Genomic DNA, 13,916 nt, shown 5'->3' with positions numbered 1-13,916 from the left:
ATTGAAATGAAAAAAATACAATAGGGGAGTCGCATAAAATGACTCTTTCTTTATGCAAAAAAACAGAGATGATCTTCCTTGTGCAAAGACCAGTTCCAGGCTCAGAGTAAGTGCCAGGCTGGAGCTGATAAAGACTTGTGTGCATCCACTGCACCTTCTGTGGGCCCCATGGTGTGGCCCCTGGTACAGTTGAACCCATTCCCAACACAGTAGTGTAACCCCTATTTGGCTATAAAATAGTCAAACCAAGGCTAGTATGGTTTAGAGCAGGGGTCCCCAACCTTTCTTACTTGAGAGCCACAGTCTAATGTAAAAACACTTGGGGAGCAACACAAAGTTCATGGAGGTGCCAAATACGGGTTGTGATTGGCTATTAGGCAGCCTCTATGCACACTATCAGCTTACAGGGGCTTAATTTGGTAGTAAATCTTGTTTTTATTCAACTAAAACTTGCCCCCAAGCAGGGCCGGAACTAGGGGTAGGCAGAAGAGGCAGCTGCCTAGGGCGCAACGATTTAGGGGCGCCAGGCAGGAGCCTCTCCTGCCTACCCCTAGTGCTAATTTGTCATTGCCTCCGCCGCTTGTCATTAGCGGCGGAGGCAATGACCGACTAACCGCCCCGCCCCCCTGCACCTCCTCCTGTGCATTGGCACGCATGCGCCGTTCGGGGGGCGGAGTTGGCCGATCGGGTTGCCTAGGGCGCCCGGTCGGCTTGGCCCGCCCCTGCCCCCAAGTCAGGAATTCAAAAATAACTACCTGGTTTGGGGGCACTGAGAGCAACATCCAAGGAGTTGGGGAGCAACATGTTGCCCCTGAGCCACTGGTTGGGGATCACTGGTTTAGAGCATGGGGTACATGCAGGGCCGGGCCAAGGTATTTTGGCACCCTAGGCAAGGGCTTCAATTAGCGCCCCCCCCCAAATCATTTGTACCTGTGCCAGCAGCAGCAATCAAGAATTGCCCCCTTCCTGTACCAGCAGCCTGCAGCGTCAGAGAACTCCCAGCCAGGTCCTACTCAGGCCTCAGGTTTTCCCACAGTGTGGCACACACCATAGGACCCCAGAGCTTCTGTCCCTCAGCGTTTGTCCCATTGTATAAATGACGCACATGCGTAAGGACGCGCCACTACTTCTGCGCATGCGCACAGCACCAACATGAACACAGAGGTGAGCACCGGTAAGGAGAGGGGTGGGGAGTACTTCTGGGTCATACAAGTCATACATCGTGCCAGAGGGGGGTTGGGGGCGGCGGTTTATTAAAGGCAAAGATAACTAATAAAATACTAGTACTAAAAAAAAAAAAAATTCTTTCCCCTTTAACGTGCGCCCCCCCCAGTGATTGCGCCCTAGGCAGGCACCTACTCTGCCTACCCCTAGTTCCGGCCCTGGGTACATGCGACTCTCTTAGACAGGATGGGCCTTCGCTATATGGAAGAAACCATGCAGAGCAAGGGTGTACAACTCAGTGTAGCTGTGTGCAGTGCAATTTAGCAAAGATGGATGCCAGAAGGTTCTTGCAGTTGAACTATATTACAGTTTATTGTCAGAGACAAATGAATCAGCAGGGTTACACTCACAATGCAGATATAGATGTTAATTATAGTACACTCTGAGGACAACAAGAGAGGATGCCACCGGTTTATCCCACCTCTTTTTGGAGTCTGGGCAGGGTAAATCCACCTGGGCAGCTTGGCACCCCTTTGGAAGCAGTCAGGATAGATACCTCAGTCCTCAGGTTGATAACCCCTGGCTTGAGAGTCCTACAGCCGACTGTGGAACCTGGTTGAGATACTGCCTGTCTCCTATGTCTAGAACCGTGGCCCTATGCTGAAGCAACATTGCCTACATGGAAGGGTACTCCCAGCTACTTTCCTTGGTGGAGTCAAAAAGCTGGTCTTGCTTCCTTCCCTCTCTATCTCACTCTCATAGAGAGTGATCTTACAAGAGTAACTATCTAACTGGTCCTCGTTCACGGGGTCCCTGTCCCTGACTTCTCTAGAGTATAGGATGGTAACTCTAGGGCAATAAGGCTTTACTGGGGCCTATTCTGATCCCAGGCTCAGTGGAGCTGTTCTTTGAGATTCAGAAGGCAGCCAAAGAGGAAGCCACACCTCCTTGCTAAACACTATATGAGCTTGCAAGGGGTGTGATCAACCAAAATAACCAATAGGTATAAGTGCATAACTATAAACTGATACATGGCTCTTTGCCCAGTAAGAGTTAAATCAGGAAGTGGTAGGGTTTAAAGCCATAGGGCAGATTAACCCTTTGGGTCCCTACATTAGTTAATTCTGCCACTGGTGGTGAAGGTAGCCAAGAAAGGGAGATTTTGGCACAGTGATTGCATAAGGAGATGATTAGAAGACAGAGGATATGTAATGTCTGTTCCTTTTGGTGTCTGACTTGGCTTAGTAGTAAGATTCTACCCCCCTTTGTGGCTTGCTGTGCAACATACAGAGGCATGTGTTCCTGTTAGGAGGTTTAATTAGACATTAATGGACCCCAAAACAGCAATCTCCAAAGCAGCCGCAACCCCATAGTGCCCGCTGGGTCCCCAGGAACTGGGCCTTTTCCCTATATTACGCCCAATGGCCAAGTTTTTCTAAACTAAATCAATGGCGCCACCTTGTGGCAATATTCGCGACTGATTTTCGTTCTACTCTAGAATCCATAAAAACAAGACAGGCTGAGAAACCAGTATGGATTTCATCTGTGCGATTTCAGAAGCTTCTAAATCAGCGGGGGCATCGTTATACATAGCAGGGAACTTCAGCTGCAACTGTTGTAAGCGCAACCAATTTAAATAGAGCAGAGATCGCCACCGTGTGGCAGTTTGCGCAATTGCGCATTCAATCAGCAGAACAAGTGAAGCAATCGTTCTGACAGACTGAAAAAGAAAGAACGCAGGGAGAATCCGTGCTCAGCTGGGAACTCGGCAATAAACCCATCTGTACCGGAACCGGTACCGGGAGGGAACAAGTGCACCTTTGGGTTCTCATTTATAAATCATATTGAAACTCTATAACTGGAATGGTAGCGTGGCCGAGTGGTCTAAGGCGCTGGATTTAGGCTCCAGTCATTTCGATGGCGTGGGTTCGAATCCCACCGCTGCCATATTGCCTTTATTTCTTTTTTTTCCCCCAGTCCAAAGGTACAAATTCATTTTCTCTTGTATTAATAATGCAAGAGAAATCAAATATAAGAGCACTTGGATCACGTTTTACCCTTTCTTCCACAGTGCAGTAGTTTTAGTATTGCCAGGTTCTAAATACCCCAGAAAGTAAATCATTAGTAAAGAACCTCCCAGCCCACACCCTGGATTCCACTCACTTTTATTCATTTTTGGCATAAAACAAATGATCAGAGCTTTGTAGCTGCTGACTGTCCCTACGCCACTCTCTGTGGAGGGAGATTGTGGCACAGATTTGTGGGAAGGCCTGGGCCTAGGGCAGCAAGTTTTTCAGGGAGGTATGGCGCCCAGCTGCATGTCTATCTCTTTGTTCCTAAAGACACTCGGAGCACAGGGGACTTCACAGGCTTCAAATTCTAAAAGTTATTTGAATCTCCAGCACCCTCCCCAGGTGTCTGTAGGCACAAGTGAGCGCGTTATGTAGGCGCTATGGGGTGGAGGAGGCAGCTAGAAGAACAAGTGCATGATGTGCTTTGGGGGGATATGTGTGAGGAGGCACAGTAGGTGGCGGGCCTAGGGGAGTAACATGGCAAAGCAGCACATGTGGGCTCACTCAGGAGGCATATGTCAGGAAATTGTAAGGGGGACCCTTTAAGTCGCAGCCCTTGTGGGCCACTGCTGCCCCAGTCCAACACTGAACTGAACTACTGGGAGGAATATTTTGGACCTGAGGGCAGCCCTGTCCCTGGATGACCACCTTATTCCATTTAGGCAGAACTCATTTCTTAGTGGCTGCTTCCTGGCTATTGAATGGGGTGCTTAAATGGCACACATAACCCCTATATTGTTTCCTCCACCAGAGGTGTGGCCTAATAGAGCCTGCACTCAGGTTGGGGGAAATAATAGTAGTTACCTGCCCTATGCTGCCTGTGTGTGCCATACTCTGCCTGTCCTACCCTGCCTGTGTGTGCCATTCTCTGCCTGCCCTAATTTGCCTGTGTGTGCCATACTCTGCCTGCCCTTCCCAGCCTGTGTGTGCCATACTCTGCCTGCCCTACCCTGCCTGTGTGTGCCATTCTCTGCCTGCCCTAATCTGCCTGTGTGCCATACTCTGCCTGCCCTACCCTGCCTGTGTGTGCAGGCCAGGGTTTGGGGCGGCACAAATTTAGGGGCGGCATGCCACCCCGCCACAAAGAAAATGTAAAATGTTGCTCCCATATGGAGCAATGGGGACATCTCCCCAATGCTCTGTATGTGAGTTTAAATGTTGCGACGAATGGGGGGCGGCCTTGGGTGCCCGGATTAGAAATCCAGCGCTGTGTTATGCTGCCTGTGTGTGCCATATTCTGCCTGTCCTACCTTTCCTGTGTGTGCCATACTCTGCCTGCCCTATGCTGCCTGTGTGTGCCATACTCTGTCTGCCCTACCCTGCCTGTGTGTGCCATATTATGCCTGCCCTATGCTGCCTGTGTGTGCCATACTCTGCCTGCCCTATGCTGCCTGTGTATGCCATACTCTGCCTGCCCGCCATATTCTGCCTGCCCTAGGCTGCCTGTGTGTATGGTACACACAGGCAGCATAGGATAGGCAGAGTATGGTACACACAGGCAGCATAGGGCAGGCAGAGTATGGCACACACAGGCAGCATAGGGCAGGCAGAGTATGGTACACACAGGCAGCATAGGGCAGGCAGAGTATGGCACACACAGGCAGCATAGGGCAGGCAGAGTATGGTACACACAGGCAGCATAGGGCAGGCAGAGTATGGCACACACAGACAGCATAGGGCAGGCAGAGTATGGCACACATAGGTAGCATAGGGCAGGCAGAGTATGGCACACACAGGCAGCATAGGGCAGGCAGAGTATGGCACACACAGGCAGCATAGGGCAGGCAGAGTATGGCACACACAGGCAGCATAGGGCAGGCAGAGTATGGCACACATAGGTAGCATAGTATGGCACACACAGGCAGCATACAGTGACACAATGCTGCCACTGCTCCTACAGTCTGGGCCTGAGGTGTGAACAATGCAGGGATTAAAAGGTGTGAACAACACAGGGGATTACATGTTTAAACAACACAAGGGGATTACAGCCTGGATCTGAGGTGCAAACTATGCAGGGGGCCACTTAATCTCACTACTGATACCATTTAAAGATTACACAGGTAAGTAGTCACAGCAGCTGATAGGGACCTAAGACTATAAGCGCCATTAGGGCTGGGACCCATGTGAATACAGCTGCTGGCGAGCTGAGATCTTTGGAAAATCCTGGTGTTGCCGGACTACAGCTCCCAAAATGCCTTTTCCTTGATATTATGTTAAAGTATGCTGGGAGCTGTAGTCCAGCAGCAACTGAGTTAGGAGGCTGAGCAGTGTTTCAGGGTTTAGTGTCCCTTTAAACCCTATAAATTCAGAAATATCCTCAGATTAGGGATATATTTATATTTGTCTCAGTATCAAAATAACGGTGATCTCTTTTTCTCCTTCAGACTCCTGCAAGAGAATGACAGTGGCTTCACCCCGGAAACATTAAATGGGGAACTGAGGAAGCAGCTGAAACAAGTGAAAGACACAAAGTACAGCAGCGCTATGAAACTGCTCCGCGTGGCTCTGCGTGGGCAGGAGGTGCGGCCATGATGGATTCTGCCAGCTGTTTCTGGCAAGCATACCGCTCTGAAATGTTGGTTGAAGATGATTCCATTTATGTTTGGAGATTCTATTTATGTTTGGAGAAGTTGTGTATCATGAGATATTTCCTTCAATGGTGAACTTGAATGCGGATGGGAATAAAAGACAGTATTGACACTCTCCATATTAGGAATACCTTACCTTAACTCTGCTTAAAATCACTGAAACATTAAATAAACCCAGTAGCATTGTTTTGCCCTCAATATGGATTGATGCAGATTAATTCCCATCAATAACAAGCTCCTGTTTTATTATTACAGAGTAACAGGAATTCATTATTATGTTGGTTTGAAAACCCAACAAACTGTTCTTCGACTTCAGTGTATTCTTCCGCTTCTTATTTTTTTAACAAATCTTTTATTGAAAACTTTTAAATGTACATATTTTCACAGTATAATGATTGCATTATCATTTGCGCTTGTTGTACAAGAAAATTAAATAAAGTAACGAGGAAAGAAGAAAGCATTCCAGCGCCATTTGTATCAGAACATACATTAACTGCTATTTAACAACGGTGTTGGGACCGTATTACTTTACCCTAAGAAGTATTAGGATGTGGGTAAACAGTAGGGATGGACCTATCCCTGGCTTAGGGTAGATTTAGGGGTCTTGAGGGGGTCGTATATGTGAGCTTTTATAGAGGAGCAGCTTAATCGATCATAGCTGCCCATGCTGTGATTTTTGGGCCCCCAGATGATTTCCAGTATAGAGGAATTGTCTTTTTAGCATACATACACAGTATAAAAATATAAATGTTCTATCGGCTCCCCTGGGTGACAGGTCTTCTGCCTGGTAAAGCAGTATCACTGTTGGGTCCAGTGGGAGCACCAGGCCTGTTCTGTCCCTTATAATAGAAGTTATCTTCCCCTAAAGTATTGTGCCTGTGAACAGGTCCAGACCATGTGCAGAAAGTCAGCCGGGGAATAATAGCATCTAGGGCACTCCTGTCCTGTTTCATTTTATGTAACCTTTGGGGTGTGAGGTATATATGCTGATGGTATTTTAGCTGCTTTAATCTATCCCTGCTACTAATGACCCCCTCAATGGAGGACTCTAGAACAGTGCTGTCCAACTGGCGGCCCCCCTCTGTGTGGCCCCCCACCTGTCTGGCTGCTTTGATGGCTTACTCTTGTGTAAGCTTTAAATGGTATCAGTACTGTGATTAACTGGCCCCCTGCATGGTTCTCACCTCAGATTCAGGCTCTAATCAGGCTGTATTGTTTAAATATGTAATCCCCTGTGTTGTTCACACCTTTTAATCTCTGCAGTGTTCACACCTCAGGCTCAGGCTGTAATCACCCCCATTGTTCACCTGTTCACACCTCAGGAGCAGTAGAAACCCACAAATAATCCCTGCACACTACAAAAAGAACATATACTGAGGTGGTACTTCAGTTAAAAAGTTTTTTAATATATAGTTATTGTGCAGACTGTAGGAGCATTGCCAGCATTGTGTCACTGTAGGCTGCCTGTGTGTGCCATACACACAGGCATCATAGGGCAAGCAGAGTATGGCACACACAGGCAGAGTATGGCACACACAGGCCAAGTATGGCACAAACCAGCCAAGAATGGCAAACACAGTGAAAGTATGGCACACACAGGCAGGGTAGGGAAGGCAGAGTATGGCACACACAGGCCAAGTATGGCACAAACCAGCCAAGAATGGCACACAGTGAAAGTATGGCAGGGTAGGGAAGGCAGAGTATGGCACACACAGGCAGGGTAGGGAAGGCAGAGTATGGCACACACAGGCAGGGTAGGGAAGGCAGAGTATGGCACACACAGGCAGGGTAGGGAAGGCAGAGTATGGCACACACAGGCAGGGTAGGGAAGGCAGAGTATGGCAGGTTTTTGCTGTACTATAACCATTAATATGGGTATGGTCATGTGATAACATGGGTGTGGTTTCAAGTGGGTGCGGTTTCAAAAAGGGGAGTGGCCAAAACTGGCTTCCATTATCAGCCCTCCACCACGTAGGTCGGAAAAATTCCGGCCCTCGGTACAACAGAAGTTGGACAGCACTGCTCTAGAACATCTCCCCATTAGTCAGAAGTAAGTTGGGGAAGATCTTGCTGCCACCTAGCATGTAATTTAGGTAGGGTTGTGCTACCTGCCATCATTAACTGGGCATAGAACAATGAAAGAGGTTTTTTGAGTTCTTCTGTATGGATCAGGGTTTTCTAGGTATCTCAAAATAGGGTTGATATTAAGCTTGTAAATTCAGTTAGATCTATGTGAATCCAAATTCGTAGGCCCTTCCACCTAATGTGATTAAAAAAAGATGGGAATAACAGGGGCGACAGTGAGCACCCCTATCTGGTACCCCTTCTGATTGAAAAAAACAATTTGGAGTTGGTGCAGACCGTAGCTGTTGGGAGGGTATATAAGGTCTGAATCCAAGTGATAAATGTGGAGTGTATTCCCATCTTTTTTAATGTAGTCCATAAATATTCCCATTCCATGGAATCGAAGGCCTTTTCATTGTTAAGGGAGACAACTACAGTTATTGTGTTTGTAAAGAGAATCCAGATTTTAGTGTCAGTCGACCTTCCGTGTATAAAGCCTGTCTGGTCTGGCGATATTATGTCCACTAAGTGCTTAGCCAACCTAGTGGCCAGTACTTTTGCATCAACATGTATTAGTGAAGTTGTTCTGTAAGAGGAACGTAACACTGGGTACTTTTCCGGTTTAGGTATAAGGATTATCAGTGTTTCTCTCATAGACTGTAGTAAAGGATTCCTCTTTGTTATCCCATTGTATAGGTGGGCTAAAAGGGGCGCTAATTGTTTGTGTGTTGTTTGTACCATTCCCCTGTCATGCCATCTAAACCTGGTGTCTTCCCCGAAGAGAGGGCGATTATTGCAGATTCCACCTCCGATGGTGTAATGTCCTGTGCTAGTTGTTGGGATGCTTCTTGGGAGAGTGTGGGGAGTTTCAGGGAGTCTAGGTAGAGTTTCAGGTCCTCTGAGGTTTGTAAAAGCCTGATTTATTTCCTATAGGAGGAGATAACCTCCCCACTGGGCAACTTTATAGCTGGGATAGAGGCATTTATGGTGTTGTCCCTAGATAGAATTGCCAGAAGTTTCCCTGTCTTGTCTCCTAGCTCAAATATGTTTGCTCTTTGGAAGAGGGTGTGTGTTTTGGTGAGCTCTATCTGGGCTAGGTTAAAGGCTTCTTGGCACTGCTGCCATTCACGTTTTCTGCTGTCAGTGGGTTCAGATACATATTTGGCCTTCGCTTTCCTCACTTTTTAGGATTTGTGAGAGCTATCAGCTGCCATATTTAAATTGTGAGCTTTAATATTGCTTATGAATTACCCCGATAAATGCTTTTAGTGCATCCTGGAGGGGTATCTTCCAGGTTTGTTGCTGGGTATGTATCTATACTATTTTGAATAGTTTCAATTATATCTTGGTGATTGGCCCAGTACAGACTCCAGAATCTCCAGAATTTATCTGCAGGTGTAGTTGCTTTTATTTCTTTTTCAGAGTTTATGTGCCCAGGTAGAGGGTTTACATTGCCCTCTCGGTCCCCTATTCTCTGCTCAGCCTGTTTGTTCCCTTATTATTTGCACATCGTGCTTAAGGACTGCAAAGTCAGTTTTTAGTTTGTCAATCCCAGTTATTAATGCAGCACGATTGTCTGTAATGGCATTAAGTACCTCCAGGGCCGGATTTGCACAAGTTATTTATACTGGGCCCCCATGAACCAAAATTTTGGCCACGTCCCTTGCACAATATAAACAGCTGATGTTACTCTATTATAAGCAGTTCATATAAAGGGTTCCATTGATAAATGTGCAAATAAATAATTTAGTTTATGGAGGGTCAGTGGAGTTTGCCCTAAGTTTAACCCCTTCCTACATACCTGCCCCTGCTCTGTGCTGTCATTGCTTGATAAGGAAGTTACATGACTTTTTGCATAAGTTACATAAGCTGCGTAAGTTAAAGGGGCCCAATGATATTGCTGTGGGGCCCAATAACTAGTCATTCCCCTGTTGGGTATCATGTAGAATAGTAAATAGATCCCAATATAAACAGCTGATGTTACTCTGTTAATAAGCAGTTCATATAAATAGTTACAATAAATAATTAATGAGCTAATAAGTGAGTCAGTTCATTGGGAGCAGTGGAATTTACTTAAAGTTATTTAAAGCATTGGGGACTGTGAAATTTGTCCCTGCAAAGCTTCTGTGCATTGTCTTTTGCTTGATACGCAAGATACTTAAGTTTCTAGGCAAGTTACGAAGTTTTCTAAGCAATTTTTGAGAAAGTGATGTAAATTGTATAAGTTTTGGTGTAACTTTATGTGTAACTTATGCAATTTGTATAACTTTCATGGCGCAACGGGGCCTCCTTACAAAACAAGATTTCACAGAGCCAACCACAATTGTACCCCCTTTCCCTCCCTGATGGCGGCCCTGCTGGACAGGCTCGTTAGATGTGGTTGGTGCCTCTGTATTACCTGGCTGAGGTGATGGCATGGATGGTGTGGGTAACCTACCTCTCAGGGAGTGTTGAGGTAGGGGAGTTTGTGCAAACTGTTCTAGCTTGTGGGCGACTGCATCTCCTTTGCTTACAGATAGCGTTGGAACATTGTGCGCCTTACTGAGTTCAGAGCCATCTTGGCTCATCATGGCTGGTCGGGTTTGTGCTCTCCTTGTGGTGGCTTTGTTTCATCCCATCCACACGAATCAGGCTATCAGCGTGTTAAGGGAGCCACCCTAGGTCCTGTGGCTGCTCTGGGGCACCAGTAAGGCAGAATTAGGGCAGGATTATAGGCCCCCCAAATGGAGCTCAAGGGATGTGCATTCTACTGGGTCCTTATACAGGCCATGCCCCTATTCTTCTGATTATTATTCTTAGCTCCCCAACCATTTTCTAATTTTCTCAGCTCTTCTCCTACAGTTTTATGGGATAGGCCCAGACTGGCAATCTGTGTTTCTGGCAAATGCCAGAGGGGCTGCTTTAAGATGCTATAGACAGTCACTATTTATTGGACCTGTGCAGATTTTTTGGGCCACTGTGTACTTGAAATGCCAGGGCCTACCTCTTACTAATTTTGCCCCGTTATGTTAAATGTGACCAGTATCGGACTGGGACCTCAGGGGCCCACCAGAGAACCTTAGGCCCTAGGCCCACTCTCCAAACTATTTTTCCTCCTTTCCTCACCCAACCTTCTCCTAGTCTCTTTTATTTACATGCTAGCATCTATTCTTCCATCTATTTCTCCTCTCTCTTCCCCTTCAGAAATAGGGAATGACCATGAAACAGGCCAAATGGTCAGGAGCAGGAGGGCCCACTGACACCTGGGCCCACCGGAGGTTTTCGTGGTATCCTGGTGGGCCAGTCCGACACTGAATGTGACAGTAACCCTGTCCTGTTTATCTGTGTTTCTCTAGCACAGGCCAAGTGTGGCTGAAATGCTGCTCTCCCTGGGATGGCAGGAATCTATTGTCCGGCTGCAGAATGCTCTCCCTGACTGAAGACTTCTCGCTCTTCCTGCAACAGAGTAGCACCGCCCCACAATACACTCATAATAAATGTATTTTGATGAAACACTTTGTACCGTTCCTGTATCTGTCACTGCTGGGAGCTGCTCTGCAGGGGTGTTACTAGAGAGGAAGCAGACCCTGCGGTTGCAGAAGGCCCTGTAGTGTAGGGGGGCCAGAAAATGATCTTGAAAATGAGAAATTTCAATATATCTTGGTAGAACAGGTCAATTAACTAATGTTTACTAGTGTCTAGGGGGCCCCAAATTGAATTTGCTGTGGGGCCTGTAACATCTAGTTACGCCCAATTGCTCTGTGTCTACTGTTCCTTTTGGGTATAAATTAGAAGGTGTTAAAAACACGCACCCCCATGCAAATCTGGTATAAAATCAGTTGCTGGGTGCAAACAGCCATGGGCACTCATGTCCCATAATCTCAGAACTGTCATGGCTGCTGCTCGTCGGTCTTAGCACTTATATAACACTTTTATTCATGCAATGTTTTAGTGTTTAAAAAAAAGGCAGATGAAAGTGTCCGAGGAGCCTGGGGCAGACTATGAAGAAGTCAATAAATAGGCAATTTAGGCATAGGGCCCTTCCACTGGCATCCATTCTATTCATGGGGCAAATTAGCAATTAAAATGCAGGCAGAAGAGAAATATGTTCAGCTTATGTGACATCTCTGATTTTACAGTACATGTACCTCTTTTTCACGCTACCCCCAAAGTTCTACTGCCCCCCCCAGCAGTCTCCTTGTGTCAGAGCCTAATGCCTCATTGGACACAGATTGGAAATCCAGGTTCATGAAACCCATTTGTATGGTGTCTGTTTTAGGACACCCTGTGGCATTTTTGCGCTGCTCTATATGGATACAGTAACTACAGTTCAGACTGTCTTTCTAACTTTATAAAGCAGTAATTTTGGGGTGCAGATTCCCCTAATGCCATAACAACTTCTTTAACAATCTATAGTTTCCCCTAATCACATCCTGAGTGCAGATCTGGCTGAAACCCCTAATGCAAGGAGCCCCTTCATTTGGGAGCAGCTTGCTGATCATTAGGGGTCTCCACTCCAGCTTCTTGTATCAGAGGTTTCCATCCTTCCAGCCATTACTGAGTATGGATTTGAAGCTTTATTTTGACAGCTAAAGACACACATCTGGTCAGTGGTTGGAAGAAAGGTAACACAGTATGGAAATGCTATTGGGACAATGTAATAACTGTCACAGAGTTTGTACCAGGTCTAGTGTCGCAGAGCAACCAATCAGATGCTTGCATTCAGATACTGTCACATGATGCCCTAACTGCCCAACTGCTTTTTAAGACAGTTGGCTGCAAAGCTAAAGATCCTGCCTGTTGCCTGCTCTATCTGTAAGTACATTTTCCTGCTAAATATGGAAAGAATCCTGTTATTACATTGCTAATTCATTAATAGGGAGGCATTTCCAGTCCTTGGGCTGCACTGAATAAAAACTAAAAGCACAAGAAGTACGATTTTTCCCATATCCAGTGGGCTCACTGGCACGTGACTCCCTATTGTAATTACAGCAATACTGGCACTTCTCTATACATTTTTATTCATCCCAATAATATTTCCTCCTCATATTTTTGCTTTATATTATATTTAGTGCAACATTAGTGCTGCTTATATCAGTGGTTTTAGCCATTACTGATAATGGATGGCAGGTTGGCGGTTGATGTTAGGTTAGGTGCCTGCAGGCTGCACTGGCAATCTGGAAACTCTGGTAAATGCCAAAGGAGCTGCTGTAAGCTGCCATAGACTGATGCTTTATTTTGGGTCTGAGGGGAGTTGTTTGTACTTGCGTAATTAAATCCCAGCCCAGACATAGGCAGCTGGGTAATTATTGGAAGAAAGGGAATGCAGTATGGCAGCACTATTGGGGCAATGCAATCACAGTCACAAAGTTTGTACCAGGTCTAGTATGACATGGCAGCCAATCATATGCTTGCTTTCCAATGATATCCCATGATGCCCCTAGTGCACTAGCTAAAGCTGAGCTCCCAACTGCTGGCAGAAAGTTAGCTGCAAAGCTACAGATCCCTGCCTGTTGCCTGCTCTCTCTCTGTAAGTACATTTTTCTGATAAATACGCAAAATAAATCCTGTAATTGCATTAATAATTTAATATTAATAAGGAGGCAATGTCAGTTGTTGGAATTGGTTAATTAAAGGCTGATACTACTAAAAAGAAGCTTTTCAACCTTATACATTGATCTCACTGGGGCATAAATTATACTGAGATTATAGCGATACTGACACTTTTTATATACATATCTTCTAATATAACATTTTTGTACATATTTCTCTATATATTCTATTACAGATGTGTAAGATTCAACATTGAGCGGTTTCCATGGCCTGTATTTAATTCCATGTCTTTTTTTTTTTACAGGAGAAAAGGTGATGGGTTGCTGTTATACTACTTCTTTATCTAAATCCAAGGTAAATAGATTCTCTTCTCTTTTTCAATAGATGCATATAAGAGAATGCCCATGCCCACCGTCTTAATTCCCACAATGACACAGATGCAAAGTGTGCACTGTTTACAAATGGGCATAAAACTCACACCTATAGCCTAGCATAG

General features: G+C 45.9%; 1 non-coding gene across 1 annotated transcript; it reads left to right on the top strand.

The window, feature by feature from the left end:
• The first annotated feature begins 3,029 nt into the window (after positions 1 to 3,029).
• On the top strand, positions 3,030 to 3,111 carry trnal-uag. The gene has a single exon. It is a non-coding gene; the product is annotated as a tRNA-Leu (tRNA).
• Positions 3,112 to 13,916: the final 10,805 nt, after the last annotated feature.

Source organism: Xenopus tropicalis, chromosome 9 (assembly GCF_000004195.4).
Source record: "Xenopus tropicalis strain Nigerian chromosome 9, UCB_Xtro_10.0, whole genome shotgun sequence".
In the NCBI taxonomy this organism is placed as follows: domain Eukaryota; kingdom Metazoa; phylum Chordata; class Amphibia; order Anura; family Pipidae; genus Xenopus; species Xenopus tropicalis.
The sequence above is the reverse complement of the archived record's forward strand: the minus strand, read 5'-3'. Positions and strand labels throughout refer to the sequence as shown.